This window comes from Marmota monax, unplaced genomic scaffold (genome assembly GCF_021218885.2).
Source record: "Marmota monax isolate L192 unplaced genomic scaffold, Marmota_monax_Labrador192_F-V1.1 WCK01_AAM20220418_F8-fsc00026, whole genome shotgun sequence".
Lineage (NCBI taxonomy): Eukaryota > Metazoa > Chordata > Mammalia > Rodentia > Sciuridae > Marmota > Marmota monax.
Window position 1 is genome coordinate 6,124,504 of NW_026693108.1, and position 20,810 is coordinate 6,145,313.

Genomic DNA, 20,810 nt, shown 5'->3' on the forward strand with positions numbered 1-20,810 from the left:
GCTGCCACTGGATCTCTCAGTGACATCATTTACCCTGGGGTTGAAACATCTGGTCTGGTGGGCCCCACCCTGATCTTTTCACCTTCCCTTCTTATCGGGTGCCTTTGGGCCGGGACAACCTGCCATGGGCTTCAAGCAGAGTTTATCAGGGTGGGGAGAAGTGACTTGTTTGTGCCTGAGGGCCACACTGGAGGGCTCTGTTCGGTGTGCCTGGTGAGACTGCAGGTTTCAAACTGGAGTCTTTAAAATGGAGTTGCTTAGGCTCAGGCCTCCATCCTCACAGACTGCCCTCCCAGGAGGCAGCTGTGGAACACGGCTGATAAAGGGCAACTTTATGGTCCAGAAACTCGACCATCTTTTGGCTACATGACTGAGACTGACCTCAGCAGTATTGAATCACAGTGATCTCATTTGCCCTTGAAATGGTGTGCTAGCCCAGAAACACAACCTCAGTCTAGATATGGAAACAAAATAAGATAAACTCCAGTAAAAGGGCATTCACCGTCAAGGTGATAAAGGGAGAAAGTTGGAGAGACTGCCACAGCCAATAGTCTAAGGAGAAAGAACTGGTCAAGGACATGGGCTATCCTAAGAGGCATCCCAGAGCATATAAGGACATTAGACAAATACTAGGAAACCTGCACAAGAAGTGGACTTTAGTTAAAAATAGTGTGGGAACATTAGTTCATTATTTGTAATAGATACACCATACAACTACAGCATGTTTGTGATAGGAGAAAACGAGAGTGGAGTACAGGGTAGCTCTGTGCTCTATCTGCTCAATTTCTCTGTAAATCTAAAATTGTTCTAACAAAGTTTCTTTAAAAGATGACAAAAACTGTTTAAATAATTTATAATGAAAACAATGGCATTTTCACATATCCTTTCAAAACCATTAATAGAAAACTTGATAAACTGTCAGTTATCCATAGCTTTTGACCTTTGAACTTTTTAGAAGAGAATTTTCAAAGTTATACATTTTATTTTCCCCTCTTTAATACAGTGGTAGGGTCCCAGTAGGGAAGAATTAGACTGCAAGTATATTCGACAATTTACTTCCACACATTCTTTCCTCAAATATATATTTTGAATCATTTTTTTCCTATTTGACATTTCCTTTTATTTTTGCTCCCTTAATTCTTTTGTTATAAACTTTTAAAGCTAAAATTTGAAACTCTGAACAGTACATGTAATAATTTAAGCTTCACCAATTAGATGTGGATTAAAATTTTATCTCCTAGCTACACAGAGATAATTTAAGTGACGCAAATTACTTTAGCTCATTAAGCAGGGAAGGCGTGATCATCTCCATAAACCAGAAGGTTTGAGATGTATCAGAACGATGTAGAAGTTTTATCGGGCAATATTAGACTTGTTTACTAAAACTCACTTTGCATAGACTGTGGAGACATTGCTTTTAAGAGAGACAAATAAAAATGATTTTAATAAACTAAACTTATTATGCACATGTTTAATGATTCTAGTCTCCAGTGAGTATTTTTATATTATAAATGTTTTCCTATTAAAAAGTATGAACATGGTTGAATTGTTTTTAATGTAGGATTAAGAGAAAATGTAAGACTATTTTTAGAAAATATGTTTCACTTTGCAAGAAGGTGTTCCTATTATACATACGAAATTAAATCATTTGGCTTTCTTCTTTTTCTTTTAGTGCCTATGAGAGAGTCATTCTATTTGCTGATTGCTCCCATATCTCAATATCTTGTGTCAAATTCTGATTCCACTGCCTGAAGGCACTTCTATTTAGACAGCTCATCATCACCTCCACCATGGGGTTTTTGAAGATAGCACATAATCCAGCTTGCCTTCTCATTTCCATTAAGAATGCCATTCTGCTCACAATCCTGATCCCTTCCTCCCCTTTGGAAGTCAAGTGTTCCTTGCTATTGTGTTTGCCACGTCTTGTTTGAGATTCCTCCTCTCCTTCTTGGGTGATGCTACTCTTTAAAGTCTTAGGTCAGATTACCCTGGAATCACAACTCCAAGGAGTTGAGGGGAGACGTCAAATGTGCTTGAGATGTGAAAGACCTAGCTGTGGACCAGGTCCTAGTTCCCTCAATGCTCTTCTGTTGCCTTCTAAAGTTGGGGACTGAGTAGCACGGTGGCCCAAGAAGACTGTTTCCAATTTGACATATCCCGTCACTTCTAGGACAAGACAAAGATCTCAGGGTGCATGACAAAGTGGTTTATGTCACAGTGAAGTGAGTCAATGGAGGCTGGAGTGTCACTGGCCACCTTCCCAGATGAGACACTTGGGCAGACTGTCCCACCTGGGTACTCTCAGGTCCACAGCCTCAGCAGCCAGCAAAGGGACAAAAGTCAATTGGGGGAAATTGTGTCAGGCAATAAGGTGTAAGAACAATAGCCAAAACCTCAAATTCTTCATGTCAGCCGGGGGAAGAATGGAGGAGGTGGGGGCGAGCTAGAAATCACATGGAGAAAGAGGGAGAGATGGTGGGGAGGGAAATGAGCGAGAGAGGAGAGAGAGTGGACAAAGTCTCTTCCATGCTGCTTAAAGAAATAGAAGGTATTTGAATTCAAGGTAACAAACTTTACCAAACAGCCTCAAAAGGCACAATGACTCAAACTCCATAAGAATTTAATCTCTACTTTTCCCCAGCCTGAGTGATTTCAGATTCAAGGTGGGGCTCTGTTCCCTGAAAGAATCAGGCTGACTGGGTGTCTGCCTTCCAAGATGCCGGAGCTGGCTCCATCCAGACAGCTACAGAGGAGCCGGTGGGGAAGATGAAGACCAGGAGTCTACAGCAGAGAGGGAGTCGGGCCTGGAAGTATCACACCGGGCTCCTGCTCAGGTTCTTTGGCCACAACCCAATGGCTTGGACATAACGAACTCCAAGTTACCCTGAACTATACCGCTTGCCTGTGTGGGCAGTAATAGAAGGCAGGCTGTGTTGGGATATGCACAGAATTCTCTGACATATTGAATATGTCTCTACTCCTCCAAGTGCACTAAGTTAAATAAAAATTTGATTAACATGAACTTTTAGTTTAACATTTTAAAATACCCAGATGCTCAATGGTTAATATCCAGATGATTCCAAATTGTCTCTCTTGGCTCACATCATGATGCTATACAGCTAGACCCTGAATTTGCATGTCTCTGTTATTTTCTCCAACTGGAAACTTGATTCTCAACTCCATTTGACTAAAATAGCTTCCTATAAAAAGATCTAGGAATTCCCACAAGTACAGCTCAGTCAGAACCTTTATTTAGTCTTTTAAAAATGGGAAACCATTTAGAAAATAAAAATTTTAGGATGTGACACTATGTATAGAAATTGTAAGTAAAACAAACAAATGCAAAACAAAGCGAATGAATTAGTCTTCGTGGAACATTCAGGGCAAAAAGCACAGTTCCCTGTCATCGTCTCACTGGGAGTACATGCTTTCGAGACAGGAGGAAGTTTCTGTTAGCCCACAGACCTTAGGAACCAGAGCCAGCGGTGAGTTGCATGAGCTGTTTGGCTTCTCCATAATCACAAGCAGCAACTTATGTGTCTTCCTGCCGTGCAGCTGGGCTTCCACATCCATACTGAGACTTCTCTCTTCTCTTCTCTTCCACACTCCTGAATCCAGCCATTCCATCTGCTTGCTCTTCTTTTACTGTTACTTCTAGCAGATGTTTTGCCTGTTGATTTTGGTCTAGGCCATCATCTTAGATGTCCTGCTATCACCTAAAATGAAAAATGTGTAATATCATCATATTAATCACCTGCCAACATTTCTTCTTCATCAGTGAAGTTACTTCACAAGCACCCTCAAGGGTCCTTGTGGATGCCTAGCTTTTAACTGAGTCGTTCTTGACAACTCTCTTCCCATAATTGATCACCAGTCAAGTCCAGATGTTGTTAATTTCATCCTGTGATATGTCCCACATATGGATTTCACTGTCTTCTCTGTATTATTGTTCCCTCACTAGACAAGTGCTGGTCCTTTAATGAAAATTCTGATTTCTAAATCTCACTCATATTCAGAGTTCACATTTTTTTTTGGTAAAACTAATCTAAATCATAGATAGGATAATGTCACCTTTTCTCAATAAACTATAGTAGTTTTTTGATATTCTGATAATAAAATGCCAAATCATTTTAACATAGCATTAAAACGTCATCAAAATCTTGTCCAGAAGCTTCTTTATACATCTTCACTTTTACCTGATCCTTTATCTTGTATTTTATTCTGAAATCATAGTTCAACTTTGCCATCTATCTCTAAGGAACTTTGTCATGTGTACATACTACCATTTAAAGTACTTATATGTAGAACAAATGTGATATTTCCAGGACAAAACTAGAATATGTAACTCTTTAAATCTGAAGCTACTTTTTCCTTTGAGTCTCTCCTTCCTCAGTGGCAATGGCATAAACCTTATGTTGTCAACTCTGGGTGGTTTCAGCTTAACCCCTGGTCTTCCCAAGATTCATTCACAGTTCTGGAGATTTTTTAGTGTCAACATGTAAAAGAACGATTGTCTGGTCATCGTTATCTGGTTAAAGCTGACATCCTCAAAGATGGCTTTGTCCTTTCTGGTCCTTATGAAGAGCAACTGAGATTACTGTGATCTCAGGTGAAATTGTGCCATGTCCCCCACTGTCATGGCAAGCACATGTCCTCATCCTAACCCTCTGGCCTGTCTTTGCCATCTCCTTCTCTGTGAATGGCATGTGTTTCCCAAGAACATGGGGCACGTTGGCTGTTTTGTGGTGTTCTCCAGGATGCCAGTGAGTCTCATGGGGACATCACAGGCCATGGTGCCCTCACACCACACCTTTGGCATCCGATCAGGGTTCTCAGAGAGTTCAGTAAGTCTGCTGTTTCTCTTCTTCGTTTCCAAGTGGGAAGTGGGACACATTTATTTTCTACTTTCACATTCTGCAGGTCACTTAGATTGTGATGTCTTTTCTAATGGAATTTCTGTGATAGAGGAAGGACGTGGGGAGCAGGAGCAGAACTGGACTCAAAGACCTTGCTCAGCATGGCTTATGCATTGCTCTCTCCTAGGCGCTCTTCTGCCCCCCAACACAGAGAGGAGGAGCTAATGTATTTCACTGTGCATTATCTCAGTGAACAACATACCGTCTCCTGGGTGGCTTTGAACAACACAAACTTACTTTGCAAGTTCTGAAGTCTGGGAAGCACAAGACCAGGGTGCCAAGGTGGCCAGGTTCTGGTGAGGACTTACCTGGTTTTCTGAGGGTAACCTTCTTTCTGAATGTATCCTTAATGGAAGACAGATGGGTCTCTGTGTGTCATCCTCTTACAAGGGCACTGATCCCACCATGCCCCCCACCTTACAACTACATGTAAAGCTCAGAGCCCCCTAAAAACTCCATCTTGGAATATCACCACACAAAGGGTTAGGACTTAAACAAATGAATTTGAGATGAAATGAGCATTCAGCTCACATAAGCATTCTTCTTACCTTAAGCTGGAGGACCTTTCTCTCTCTCTCTCTTAAATTTGTTCTTATGAGTTATACAGGAGAGTAGAATGCATTTTGACATATTATATGTATAAGGAGTATCACTTCCCATTCTTCTGGTTGTACATGATGTGGAATTACATGGGTCATGTGTTCATATATGCATACAGGAGAGTAATGACTGATTCATTTTACTGTCTTTCCTATTCCCATTTCCCCTCATTTTCCTTCACTCTCCTTTTTCTAATCCAAAGTACATGGAGATTCCTCAGAATACTTGGAATGGAACCACCATTTGACCCAGCTATCCCACTCCTCAGCCTATACCCAAAGTATTTAAAATCAGCATACTACAGTGATGCTGTCACATCAATGTTTATAGCAGTTCCATTTAATAGATAAATGATAGAATCCTCCTAGGTGCCTTTCTACAGATGAATGGATAAAGAAAATGTGGTACACTATGTAATACCACTCAGACATAAAGGAGAATGAAATTATGGCATCTGATGGTAAATGAAATAGAACTGGAGACTATCATGCTAAGTGAAATAAGCCAATCCCTAAAATACAAATGCTGAATATTTATTCTGATATGCAGATACTAAATGAAAATAAGGAATAAGGGGAGAGTTGATAGAGAAGATGAGAAGTACTTTGATTAGACAAATGGAGAACTTTTCTTGATATCAAAGGGCATGATTTGAAACTTTTATTTGAAACTGATTGAAATGAACAATTTTTCTGGGCTGCAACATCCCTTCCCCAAGATAGAAGCTTTATAATAATAAGGCTTAAAATGTTAGCTAAAATGGTGTGAAGGATCAGAAGAGAGACAAAGGGATTACTCTAAATGAAAAACATGAAAGTTAGCACTTCTGAACACCCTTCCTAAAAGGAAAGGTGCAACAGATGCAGCTCTAGATGTGTATATATAAACAGAGAGTCTCTGGAATCCTCCTAGACACTGGCTAAGTAATTATAGTTTGAGAAATATGTTGAATTAATGGAGTATATATGTATGTATTTACATATATATTTGTATATGTATGTATTTCTCTCTATATTAGAATTTCTAACCAAGTTGAGTATAGGACTAATAAAAGCTAAGCTAATTGAGTAGTTGCTTGGTATTCTATTTTTATTTGATAAATAAAGCAGTCACTAAAATATTATGTTTTAAACACTGGTAGGAGTTTGTCATTTAATTTGTTTCATTCACTTGTAAATGCTCACAACCTATCAGTAGGTGCTGAAATTTCTATAGCGTAGGTACAAAATGAAAGCTTTCACAGTACTATTTTTCTCAGTGCCAGATATTAAAGTCTTAAATGGCCAATTCTAAAGATACTTGAACATTGCTTACTGTTTTACAAATACTTTATATAACATGTAAAAAATGACATTTATTAGCTCCCTGGTTATTTTTCTTTGTGACTGTGAACAATGCATCCCAGGAAGGGAAAAAAAAAAAAAAAAGAATTGCATTTGAAATCTAAAAAGGCTACAAATAATTAACCAGGATGAAACAACCAACAGGAAGGAGAACAAGAGAAATAAAAGAATGAAATTAAATTGTGATAGATTGAGAGGTCCAAGAGGTCCAGAGTGTATTCAGAGAATAAGACTCACATTTCTTCTTTTATTAGTTATTTTATCTAAGAGGTCTAAAAGTACAATTTTAAAATTAATTAGGTAAACTAAAGGATGCATAACCTTAGAGAACGCAGAACATGTTGATAAGGCTTTCTGATTTTTTAGTGGTGAGCATAGGGTTACATGAAAATTTTTGTCAAAATAAGTGATATAATACAAGTTCTACTTTTTATTTCCTGATATCCACTCCCTGGATTTCTGGTTATTGGGCATCCAGTTCAATCCCGACTTCAGCAAATGCTGCGCCAACTTAGAATTAGTCAAGAAGCACAGCGTGGGAAATAAGATGGCATGAATTCAAGTTCAAGTACCTGCTCCCTTTTAGCACTCTAAGCCTGGTCAACTTACCAAACTCTCTGAATCTTCTATTTCACCATTTAAAAAAAAGGATGATGGTGAAGATGATAAAATATCTCAGTCACAAAACTGCTGTGTAAAGCATGGAGTTTGTCAATGTACAGACAAGCGCTTTCTTAACAGCTTGCTGGAATAAAATGTAACTCCTTTGACATTTTAGGCTAAGGATTTTTTCCTTTCCATTTCAACTTTTTCCCCACTTCCTCCTAGAGAGGAAAATGTGTAGCATATGTTAATGGGAATTATTATTTGACTCGGGTTTTACCATTCCACCCACCACGTTCATGGAAGTCATTCTCATCTCCTCTCATCTATTTCTGAAGTCTCTGGTGCCATATGATATCTATCTACATCGAGCTGAACTGCACTTAGAAAATTATTTCTCTATAGAACTCAAAGAGAGCTTGCCATCACATGAGGCAGGTATTACTGTAAGGCATTGTGACTCAAAAGAGAAGAAAGCTGCTCATTATGTCAATTACATTTATGGGAAGCAAGGGAACCCAGTTTCCCATCCCTCCTGTGAATTCTTTCAGTAAATTAAATTATGAGCACACAGACTTGTTTAATTAATGGAATGCACTGCAACTTGGAATCATATCGTCTGTGCACAGAGAAATCACCACATCCAGTGTCAGGGATGTTTTCTACTCAAACTTCCATCATGGATGGCTGTACATATCCCTGTTTTTTGAGAAAAGAGATTATCATTATTGTCACACTTATGTAAGATGTTGATAATTTCTGAGTCTAGCATTATGGACTGTGCTTAGAGGTTCAGTAAATACATTTGAATAGAAGAAAATAGATCATCAAAATCACAGAGCAGGCTAATAGTACAAATTATTTCCCCAGTAATTTTGACCAAAAAATAACTGCTATGTAAATAAACACATGTCAGAGACACCAGAGTAACTCTATTCCCTTGGCATGGCTGCATTCTGGAGCTGATTGGATCAAAAAATAATAATAATCCAAACAACTCTGAAATCTTTCTGTTGCTAAGTATCCAAAAATTCAATTCAGCAAATGTTTGTTGAGTTTATGTTTTATGCAAAGCACTTTCTTAGATATCCTGGATTATAAAGCTGAGAAGACAACTTTGGCAACTCACAGTTAACTGAGACACTGAAATGTAAATGCAAATTTCTACAAATCTATGTGAGCAGTACCTTGACAGGGATTTTTGCAACGTGTTATGGAAATAAAGATTCAGAAGCAATTACATAAACAAGAGGGACTGGTGGGCTTGTGGAGACAAGGGCCCAGAAAACCTATGCAGAATAAGTACTCCTGCTTATAGAATAGCTTAAGATAAGACCTGGGATATTAAAACTGAGTCTAATTTCTTGGAAAACTGAGCAGTCGAGTTTGGGTTGTGATCAGAGATGGAGCCAGGGACAATGGGATAGTCTGCAGGCAATGATTCGGAATTTAAATGCTTACAAATGCTGCAACAGCCATTAAGATGTTTTAAAGAAGAATGGAAAGACCATCTTGTTTCTGTAAAGTCAGTTCTCACCTAATGGTCCAATAGAAAAAAGGACACCCCTTCCCTGCAGGACAGTGGGTACAGGAAGTGATGTGGCTTGCTCTGCCGTGGCCCCAGGGAGGATGCCCAGTTGAAGGAAGTGAATGGCCAGTGTGATGCTGTCCTGTTCTGTGTTGTTAGCATCCTTTGCCTGTCCTGTTGGTAGCAGGATGCCTCCTGTCTTTTGACAGACTTTTTCTCAGTGGTCCATTGTGTGACTGAGAAAGCTCTGTTCCTTGCCCAACTGGGGGAACAGGTGATGAAGGACATTTGCACTTTTTCATTATCAAGACATCTCATGGGTTCCAGAGCAGGTATATGCAATGAGAATGAGTCTCAGGGCATGTAAAGAATGGACACAATGATATTTGATACTTCCTACCAGATATGCCTGAGGAGGTGTGCAAGATTGGAAAGAGCTGGTCAGTCCTTTGGGATCAGAATGTAGCCCTGCCTCAGAACCCAGGCAGAAAAAGAAAATGAAATTATCCTTCAGATAAAAGAAAGCAATAGGTATTTTTAGAGTGAGTGCCCTGAAATTCAGAAAGCAGTTTGCATCTTTTGAGTATTGGTGGTTGATTTGTTTATGGAAGATATTGACTGGGAGACTTGCACATATGGGATAAGCCAAGGGCCTAAGGAAGGAACCCTGGGGAGCAGTAGACTGGACCGACACAAGGCTGGACTGTAGAGGGTGCTCACCTTCTGCAACTGTGCACTTTCAAAATTTAGCACATATTGTTTACACTGAAAGTCATTTGTTTTCCTAGTTCAGGGACAATTGGGAGGTAAGACCCTGGAGAACTCAGTGTGGACCTTGTTCAGGTTTGAAGGGAAGGCAGTAGTGGAGTCACCATCCAAGAAGCGCAGTTATGGAGGAGACCCTTATGCTGATGGTTTTGGTGAGTGGCAGAACAGTACTTTAGTTATGTTTTGGAGGGTAAAGAGGATTTCAATAATGGATGGGATGAGGAAGATAAGCAAAGCAAAAAATTTCATCTTAAATTTGCTTGCTAATAATCTGACTCCATTTGGAAAATGTCCTCATCTGTGTTTCATGTTCTTGCTGAGCCTTCTCTATATGAAATAGTAGAGGAGGGAGCCACTTCATAATCTGGCCTCATAAGCATGTGTTTATGGTGTATAAGAGCCTGGCTGGGACGGATCCAGTCATCAGTCACCAGCTATTAACTACAGGATGCATATCTGTCAGACTTCAATAGTCTGGAACTTTTATTTCCATAGAAGAGACAATTAGATATCCTGCTTGGACCTTGTGATAACTCACGTCTAAATATTTAGCCTACGAACATAATTAAGCATTTTCTACAATGATGCTCATTGTGGGCTTATTTATAGCAGGAAAAACATGTGAACAAAAGCCCCTGTTGGGCAGTAATAGGGGACAGATTAAAGAAAGGAGATATGGCACTATGGTGGGATTTATGCAAATAACAGAAATAACACAGGAAAAACTGAAAATGGGGGAAATATTTATCCATTTATCTATCTATCTATCTATCTATTTTTGTGGCACTGGGGATTGAGCTTGGGGATATTCTAAACTGAGTTGGCCTTGCAGCTCTTTTTTATTGAATTTTGAGACAGGGTCTCACCAGCTGGCCAAGCCTGGCCTCAGTCTTGTGATCCTCCTGTTTCAGCCTCTTGAGTTTCTGATATTATAGGCCTGCACTATGTGCCTGGTATAAAAAGCATTAATGATACATTGTTTTATATTCTCAACTCATCCAACTCTGTGTTTGTGTTTATATGTATGTGCATGTAGTTACACCCATGTGTACGTACACACACACCACCACCACCACCACCACTTTTTTAAAAAGAGTTTTAAAAATACTTGAGATACACAGCAAAATGTTGAGCTTTTGATATTTCTGGGCATGTAATTTATGATTATTTTTCTCTCTTTGCTTATTTCTAATGATTCTATAATGGACATATGAAGCCGTGGTGGTAATCTTCAAGATTATGTTTTATAAGTCTGTTTTTAAGAAAACGATGCAAACTCAGTCAATGGTGTCACCTCTTCCAACCAGGAGACCCAGCAGCAACAGGAGAGAGGAGCCTCTCATGCCACTGGGAAGGTGGAGTGGAGAATGACAACTCTCCATTCCTTCATATGTCTGTCAGCCTGGCTGTCTTTGAAAACCTGCCTTGCTGAGAGAGAGAGAGAGAGAGAGAGAGAGAGAGAGAGAGAGAGAGAGAGAGAGGTGTAGGTGGAGGGATATTTATGCTTATAAATCTGTAAGTCCAGGGAGCCTAAACCAGTCTAAGTGAAGGTCCTCTCCTGGGTCTGTGGACATGCAACTGCAAGCAGGGATTCAGAGAGCACTCCACCAGAAATAGCCTCATTTGTGGTCCAGAGATAGCAGCGGCAGTAAGCTAAAGCTTGTAGGTATTGCATGCTACCCTGTTGTCTCTGTGCAGGACCTAAAGTTGTTGGGAGTCCACCATCTTTCTGAACCTGTGTTCTTCTGCCTGGTTGCTTGGGCTTCCAGATGATTCACTGAGTTCTGATCTAACTCTGAAGCCTTTTCTGTTTTCGAGTGAGTTACCTTCTTTTTTTCCAATTAAAAGCTGTGACTAAGTATTGGTCTTGTGGGACAAGCATGTCAGGCTTATGTATATAAATTTCTTAGGGAAAACTACAGATATTCAGAACTTTGAAAGAACAAGAACTGCATGGAAATTTTCATTATATATCTCACTGGCTGGAAATGAACGATAACTAGATTTCTGGAAAACTAGAGTCATAAAGAAATATATTTATTATCATTTTAATCTATCTGTACCCAGGAAATCATGTCTTCTAAAAAAAAGTCATAATCTTAAGATTAAAAAAGTGTCATAAAACCAAGTCCAGTTGTAGCAGTAGTTCAACTCCATCTCATCTAAAGTTATTTGCACATTTTTTAATCTCATAATTTTTATTTTTTAATCTATTCTAATTAGTTATACATGATAGTAGAATGCATTTTGACACATTAGATACAAATAGAATATAACTTCTCTATTCTTCACTATTCTTTGCTTGAATTTTTTCCTATGGGCTTAAGACACTTTTATATTTAATACCCTTTCCACATTTCTTTAGAAGTTTTACCATTTCAGCTTGTCAATTGCTTCATGAGGACATAATGATGACGTCAGTCACAAGTCTGTCTCATTTGGTGCGTCAGCAAGCTCCCTCAAAGTATGAATCTGCCACTTGCCTAACTGCCGATATCTCTGAGAGTATGAACTATTTTTTTTCTTCATCTTTACAACTGGTAAAATGCAAATGGAAATCTGGAACGGTTTTTCCCACCACCATCTTCTGATTGGCCATTTGTAGTCCACATTTATAGAAGGAAACACATTAGTAATTTTAGCCTGGTATCCGTTTTGTAATGGATGTAGTATTATGATACTATTTTTTTATAAAAATAACTATCGCTTTTTAGTTTGTTCCTTTTTCATCCAAATGCTGGCATCACCATTCCACAGAGGGGTCACACTCAGATGTTTTCTTCCTCCAAGTAAAATGACTTGTCTAAGAAGAAAGAGTGATGGATTGGAATTTATGATAAAAAATTGCAACAAAGCAGAAAGGGACTTTGTGGATCTGATGACTAAGCTAGTTTTTATTAACAGCTTAGGATCAACCATAGGTATATAGGCTATAAATACATATTTAAAAATTAAAATGTTATATATATATTAATTATTAAATATATTAAGAGTTCTTTTCTCCAATCAAGAAGATCAATAAAAAGGTTCCGAATAAACCTTGGCTTTCATTCCCTGGGTCTTCTACCCCAGACAACAGCAAGCTGGCCAATCACACTCACTCCCCGTTACCTTGAAACGATGAAATCATAGTGCATTCTGCAGACATCTGTGGCTCTGTGAGGGAGGAGAGGAAGGAGGTCTACACTGAGCCAGCGTACATCCTGCACGCTCACCAGAGGTTGTGCTTGATTTCTCCTTTGGAAAAAAAGGTTGAATATGCTTTTCTTTATAGTTGGCATAAAAGTCTTTAAGGAAAAGGAGAGAAAATGAAAACTAAGTTTAATTAAATTTTATCTTAAATGGAATATTTACCATGCTATGTCTAAGGAGTGGAGTGGCTTAGGGTTAACCTAGAGAGTGACAGTGTCTGAGGGCAACAAAACAACCACAAAATAGGGTTTCTGAAGGTAAGTACGTCAGGCAAATAGAGCATTGGGCTGTTCAATTCCCTGAAATGAGGGCTCAGTACAGTGGTGAGCATTTGATCGCTCTCACATTCTCTTCGAGGTTGTTCTGCGGTACTTCACAGATGCCACAACCAGCAGAAGCCAGGGAGAAATATGTGAGGCTTATTTTGTGCAAGTAGTGGGCTGATCCATGCTAGTAAGGCCGGATGTTGGACCAAGATGCCACTTGAAGACGTGATATCTCAAAACGGCACATGCTTCCATCTGTAAAGGCTGGGTTCTTCCCTTGGGTCAGGATTGTACCACTCTGAGCTCTCCAGCACCTAGAGACTGACTTAATATCCCACTTGCCGTTGGATGTTCTCATCCAGATGTTTAGGTGGAACGAGAATGGGATTTGGTATGCTTACATGTCCTCTGCTGATTTAAAGTTCAATCTATAAATGTTCCCATATTTAAGTCTCTGTGGAGATCATATTATAATGTGCATAACATATATTTATTTATTTATACACATATGAATCACATATATCCTTACCTGTGACCTCTAATACATATAAAATCAATATACAGTATATCATGTGCTATAACTTTCTCTTTCTTTCTAATCAGAAGCCCCTTATTCTAATCAGAAGCCCCTATTCTTCCTTCAGTTTTTTCTTTAATGCAGGCTCTCTATGAGGATTTAGCTGAGAAGATATGCAAAAGCCTAACTGGTTTTTGCTGTTATATTATATTCTCCTGTGAAAGGAATTCCTGTGGGCCCACTGTGCCACAGGACAGGTTTCTGTGCTTGTGAAGTTACAAATGCAGGGAAGTTCTCTTCTCAGGATAGACTGGAGTACGCCCTAAGCAGATATTCCTGTTTTTACTTTCCATTTTCACTCACTCCACCTAAAGTTGACCCTTGAAACTGGACACATTTCTGATAAGCAGAAGTTCTTGTGAAAGTAGTGGACAGTCTATGAGTGAAGCAAACACACCAGGTGCCTTGACTGAAACCGTTTTGACTGTCTCCTCTGTGTCCGGGAATGTAGAGTCAGAAGAAACACATTGCCCCCATACAGCAGAGAAATAAGAATTAATAAACATCAAAAAGGGGGTATTGTAATATTTATGAGATGTAAACTTTATGAATAATAAGGAAAAAAGTAAAATTGCATGCTTGGGAGACAAGAAAATCTAGGAAGGCTGAAAGATTAAAAAAAACAATTACATGGAATGAAGGGAAATGAAGATGAGATCTTTTTGCAAATTTTTCCCACACTGCATTAAAGAGATGGCCCTGATTGGTGCACATTTTTGTTTCATGTTTTGTATTCACCTGCTTCCGTAGCCTCACTACTGTGACCTCAAGGCAGATGGCTTTTGTGTTTTGATGCTATCTATCTTGAGAAAACTCTGAGGGAAGTAGGAATGTCAGAAACAGTGGCTCTGGAATCCTCACTTGAGAAATGCCCAGAGATCTTCCTGAGTCTATGGCTGTTTAATAGTCAGGGACATAAGATTTATGTGGGGACATGTTTCATAATCTTTATCACATCCTGATATTCTGATATTTTATGTCATGGGCCGAGCCCCCAAATCAGGCCCAGGAGTTTCTGATGCTGGACTCCACGGCCTCCTTGGGGAAACACCATGCTGATATAGACAAGGTTCTGGCCACCATGTTTGCTCATGGGTTGTAAAATCTTAACAAGTACACCCACCCTTCATTTCCAACAAGTGATCTTGTTGTCATTATTATCTGCCAATGAGCATGCCTACGCTGCTTTTGGTAGTCCCTCCCACTTTTTTGAAACAGAGCACAGTTCCCCAGGCATGCTGCACATACATATCCTGGACACAGAGAATTTACTGGGTGTTTACAGAAGGAGTTGCAGCCTCACATAGGTTTAACAGGTGCATCTGGCTTCTTGCCTGTAGGTCACCTTGGAATAAGAAGAGATTTAAAGGGTCTTCAGAATCTTCAAGAGAAGGTCATTATACCTGGTGCTTCCCAGGTAAGGAAGCCAGCGCGGTACTTCCTGCGATGGAATGACATGGAAGGCACAGTTGGTGTTTCCTCCCTATATCTCTTCCTCTCTTTCTTCCTTTATGTTAAAAGATAATCATCAACGCTATGGAGAAGAGGTTGACATGGATCTTGCTGGAACAGAGTTGGTTGGGGGGCAGGGAATACAGTAAAGGAACACATAGCAAATAATCTAGGGTTTCCAGGAAGCCATCAACAAAGGCAAATGAAAGGATGCAACTGCTTTCCAATAAAGCTCTATTATGAAATAAAAGTGGGACACAGGGTATGTATGGTATTTGGTTTTCAGTTTGCTGACCTCTGCTCTTGACTTGGACTGTCAACATATTGAGGAAACTGCTTTCTAATAGTTTATTTTTAAAATAAAAATAAGAATCACCTTACTTTTCCCATCAGGTGTTTGGTGAAAACATTCATTTATTCCTTTTTCCTTCAGTGACTTGCTGAAAATCTACTACACACAAGTCCCCTGTCCTCCCCATTCCATTCTGCAAAGACCTGCCAATTGCATCTTGATATCTCAGAGTCACTCTTTGGAATGATGATGGGTACACATAAGGGAGGTTTGTAGTAGGGATTTTAGTAGCGACTGCAAGGCCACCTAACACCCAGCTTGTCATTAGTCCCCAATTTTTTGTGAGTGTAAACACATAAGATTATTTTTAAATTAAGTGAAGTACTTTAGTTGTAAGTTGTCTTTTAGTCGCAGTTGTTCATTCTGGGTCAATAATCTTGGGGTTTCTCCATTGTCTGACTCTCCCTAATATCATAATAAAGGGCATAGTTCATCATAGACCTTCAATAAATACTTGAGGAATAAATTAAACTTCCATTGTTCCAGTTTAAATAATTTAAAATTCAGAGTCTCTTAAGCAAAATGAGATCTATAGCCCGCTTTGGCAAGTATGACACGTGTTCTCATTTCTAAAGTCATGTATTTATTTCCATAGCTCTTTAAATCTTGTTCATTTTGCAAGAGCTATGAGGAGAAAAGAAGGCTTGAAATATTCTCTTGGCAGATAAAGACTAGGCCTAAGTAAGACTCTAATTTTTTTCATGGGGTCTCTAGTAAATTGTCTAAAAGGCATTTACCATTTTTAATGACTCTGAGCAATCAGAATTGAAAAGTTATCAAGGACTACAGTCAGACCTGCAATGATCAGAAAATCGTGCCAAAGCTGATTCATTTCAGGGCAGACAATGTCTAATGCCTCTATCTCAACATACTTGTCCCAATTGTGTCCTTATGTGATACAGATGGCATTTTGTAGAGTTATTTTGTTTTTTGTAGAGTTAATCACTTGAACGAGCAGTATATTTTCTGAGAATGAAGTGAAATCTATTTAAACCTCAGTGCAGGTAAGGACCAATTACTGTATTCTGCCTAACGAGGTACATACAGGGTGTTTAAGATGAACTGTTAAGAGGCAAGTGGATAAGAGAAGAGAAGCAGTCTTTGTTGATCTAGAAAAATATATAGATTGATGATAACATTCTATTGTATAAGCACATTAATAAACACTCCTGTGTACAGATTCTCTCATTATCGTTCTCTTAGGAGATGGATGTCAAACTCATCTTCCACAAATCTCTCTGGAGGTTAGGTTTAAGCAGGATTTATTCTTTGTGAAGAGAATATTCTTGATGGGTTTTAAAAAGCCTTAATTTCCTTCTTAGATTTCCAACAGCAATTTGGCAGAAATAACACATTCTTTTCATAATTATATTTATATCTGAGTATTTTCTAAATGGTATTTATTATGTTTCCTTCCCGGGAGGGAACTTTTTCTTTAAATATGTTCGAACAATAGGTCGAAAGCTAGCAACAATTAAAAAACCACACTCGGTATAATTTCCTGTGACAATGCCTCATTTTTCACAGGTTCGTCGTTGTGTTTTCCAAGCATGATGTAAGCAAAGTGGAGCCCAATTATCCAAGGCTTCCTCATTACTGTCGTATATTAGAATTAAGGGCAATTACAGTATAGTCCACACTGACATTTTGAATAAAGTTCAATGTGGACATAGCCGTTTTAAAATCAACTTAGAAATAAAGTTTATGAAGCTTGATTTCCTCCTTTGTTCTGCAATGGGCGATTCCCCAAAGTGGCTCCCGGATTTGAGTGTCTATTAACATGGGACTTGTCTGGCTCAAGGACACTGGGGAGCAGGGCTCGGATGCAGCCTCAGGTGTGATGTATTCAGGACAGGCTTTACAGGGAATAAGGCCTATTTGTCAAATAGAAAAATGCCCACCTTCTTGCTCAGCATTCCACCTCCAGGAATTCATCTTACTGAAACGTAAACAAAGTGGCAAAGACACGTGTGTATGGATGGTCATTGAACTGGAAAGACGCCAACTCTCTATCAGTAGTAAGACAGTTAAATAAATGAGGGGGATCCAGACAATGGCCTGCTTGGCAGGTAGCTAGGAAACAGTGGGACAATATGGAAACGTGGCCCCAACAGAACAGTGCGTGGAAAAAGCAGCTTGAAGAGACAACACGCAGGTTGCAAATTCCAAATGCCCGGAGAGCCTATCCCGTCACTTCAGGCCAGATGTGACGTAGGACAGTCGACCCTTGACCTCCAAGCTGCTTGGCTTAATAAGGAGATGATTGGGGGGAATAGAGCAAAGTGCCCCCCAGTGCCCATGGATATCCCACACAGAAACCAGTGCCCGTTATGCCAGGTATTCAGATTTTCCAAGAGAAAGTGGGCAGATTTGGAAGCTAATGTATATTGCTGTGTGCATGTTTAATATTTTCCCTTCACATAAGCATATTCAAATATAAGCAAAATGTGTGTGGGCTCTAATGGGTCACCCCTGCTGCTTCATGTCAGAAGTTTAGAAAACAGTGCACTGGATTGCAATGCCAAGTTCTCAAAGGAGCTGGACACAGGCTGGTGGAAGGGCACTGTCTCTTCTACACGCCTGTGTCACTTATCTTGTTTTAGTGTGTATTTTTTATGCTCATAGTAGAAAAAGCAGTAAAGCCAGGCCACAAAGTTTCATGGTGTAAGCAATCTTACCTACAGGCACCGTCCCTATCTCTGTGACTCAGCAATTTGACTTTCTAGAGCTCTGTTTCTTCATTCCTGAAAAGGGGCTGATCAGGCCTGCCATTGATGTGGGTGAGCATCACGGAAGTTGGTGCACACGGGTGGTGCCCTGTTGCAGTTCTTCTTTCACAAGTGTTCGTTTCTTTCCTGTCACTACCAAACCCCTGCATGCTTGGAGCCAAGAAGTAAGTGAAATATGAGAACAGAGTATTCTAAGTCCAGGTTTTACAAATGCGCTTCTTTATTTCCTTGGCACAGAACCCCAAAATGTGTGTCTTACCCTCTAGGAGGATTTCTCTACATTAAATATTTAATGGTTCTACATTGTTTTCTTAATATAACAAGAGATTTGGGAAATACCACTAACCATTTTATTTGCTTTTTTGGTAACTCATTTCAGCTATTTGTTCTTTCAGTAAATCTTTAGTTATTAAGAAGTCATACCTAATTTTAATGATGGGAATAGTCAATATAGTATATGTCATTCAAAATGTGAAAAATTGCAATCATACCCATTGCCAGTTATTTATTTATTTATTTATTCATTTTTATTTTTAGGGGATGTTTAAAGTTCTTCATTAGAGATTCTGATTCCCTTAAATATTTAAATGAGTTATCAAAAAAATTAAAAATTGAATGTTCCTTAGTATAAGTGAAAAAACTGATTTTGAATGTAGATTTTTTTTCTTATAAAAACTAAAATTAAATTAAGGGATACATAGTATTCTTTTTAACCAAAAGAACATCTTAATAGCACCTACCACTTTAACCAAGAAAAAAATTCTTCCTCATGAGTTTCACTTTCTGTGATATCACCAGTATCAACAGCATGAGTCGGATCTTTGTGAGGTAGTGAGCCTTCTCTCCAAGGCTTCTGAGTCTGTTTCTCAGTGCTCTGGGTACACCTTCCGTGAAAGAAATTGCATGTAGTGCTGTCCAGGGGTTCCCCAGGGATCTCTGCTATGGAGTTAGTGCCACTGAGGATGAGAGTCACTCTCTACAGAGCCTCACCCTCTGCTATCAAGCAAAGTGGGATGGCATCCCAGACCACCTCCCAGGGCATGTGGTCTGAAGAGGTGAGGCCTTCAACCAGATGGAGAGCCCCAGGAACACTGCAGGTTCTCAACACAAAGTGGGAATTATTATTATTGTTGTTGCCATATAATTATGGACTAGTTTAAACTACTTTCAATTCTCCAATTGGATGAGAATTGTCATTTAAATCACTATATTAAAGTATTTTAATGTGTCAGTTGCTAAGTATTAGGGCCAAGTAGAGCTATTAATATACATGGAGTAGCAGAGGTTCATTAGGTCCAGACACAGTTGGAAGGAGTCCAAAGAGACTGAGGTTAAGAGGGAAGAATAAGAGCCTGAGAACAGACTGTGAGCTCTCTGTGTTATCCCCAAAATGACAATAATAAAAACAACTGACATGTAGTAAGCATTTTATACCAGACACCATTCTAACTGCTTTGTTATATTAACATACTTAATTATTCCAGCAATTCTATATTATTGATATCATCATTTTATCCATTTTTAGATGGAAAAAAAATGAAAGCACACAGAAATCCATTTGCTCATATATAATGGTGACAGAGAAGAACAGAGTTCTTATAATCATGAAATGTACATCGTGTCTGCACATAAAACAATAAAAACATGGACAAAAATATACGTGAGATGTTTGGAAGAAATAAAGTCAAAGAGGCAAAACAAGGTAGAACCAGGGCTCAGAATAAGGAGGGGCAGGAGTCAAAACAGCCAGTAACGCTTCCCTTGCCAGTGGAGGTACCCGGAAGAGCAGCCACAGGAGGGAGGGGCCACACAGGTGTCTGAATGAGGATCCTGCTGGGCAAAGGGCAAGTCGAGGGCGGATCTCAGGGCCCTAATGCACCTGCAGAGAGGGAGCTCACTGGTGGGAGCACAGAGAGAGCGTGAGGTGCAGCCAAGACCAAGAGGAGACTCAGAAGAAGCCCAGGCAGGCGGAGCCTCGGGTCCCCAGGGAGCTGGGGATTCTGTTAGGGTGGAACACAGCCATTGATGGTGTTTGAGCAGAAAGAAGTCAAGTCAGCTTCTGGAAGACATCTGGGTCTACATGACACCGGAGTGTTGGGCACGTCACTGTGTGTCACTATGTGCTTGCCCACATTCCACCTAGACTGGCTCAAAGAACCTGCTCAAGGTGTGGGCTTTGGGTGATGATGACGGGGCCATGATTGAAGCAAATGGTCCACTCTGACTGGGGGCATGGGGGGCGTTGCATGTGGGGTACAGGGGACATGGGAGTTCTGTACTTTCCACTCAACTGTGCCACAAACCTCAAACTGCTCTAAAAAATTGATGTCTATTTAAGAAAAAAAAAAAAAAGATAAGTGACAGCCTATAGACAATAAATCATAAGGAGAAAAGATAGAACCAGAAAGAAAAATGAGGCTACGGCAATTGTCCAGGGACAATCTTCCCTAAGATAGTGGGTTTTAGGAGGTTTGGGACATGGCA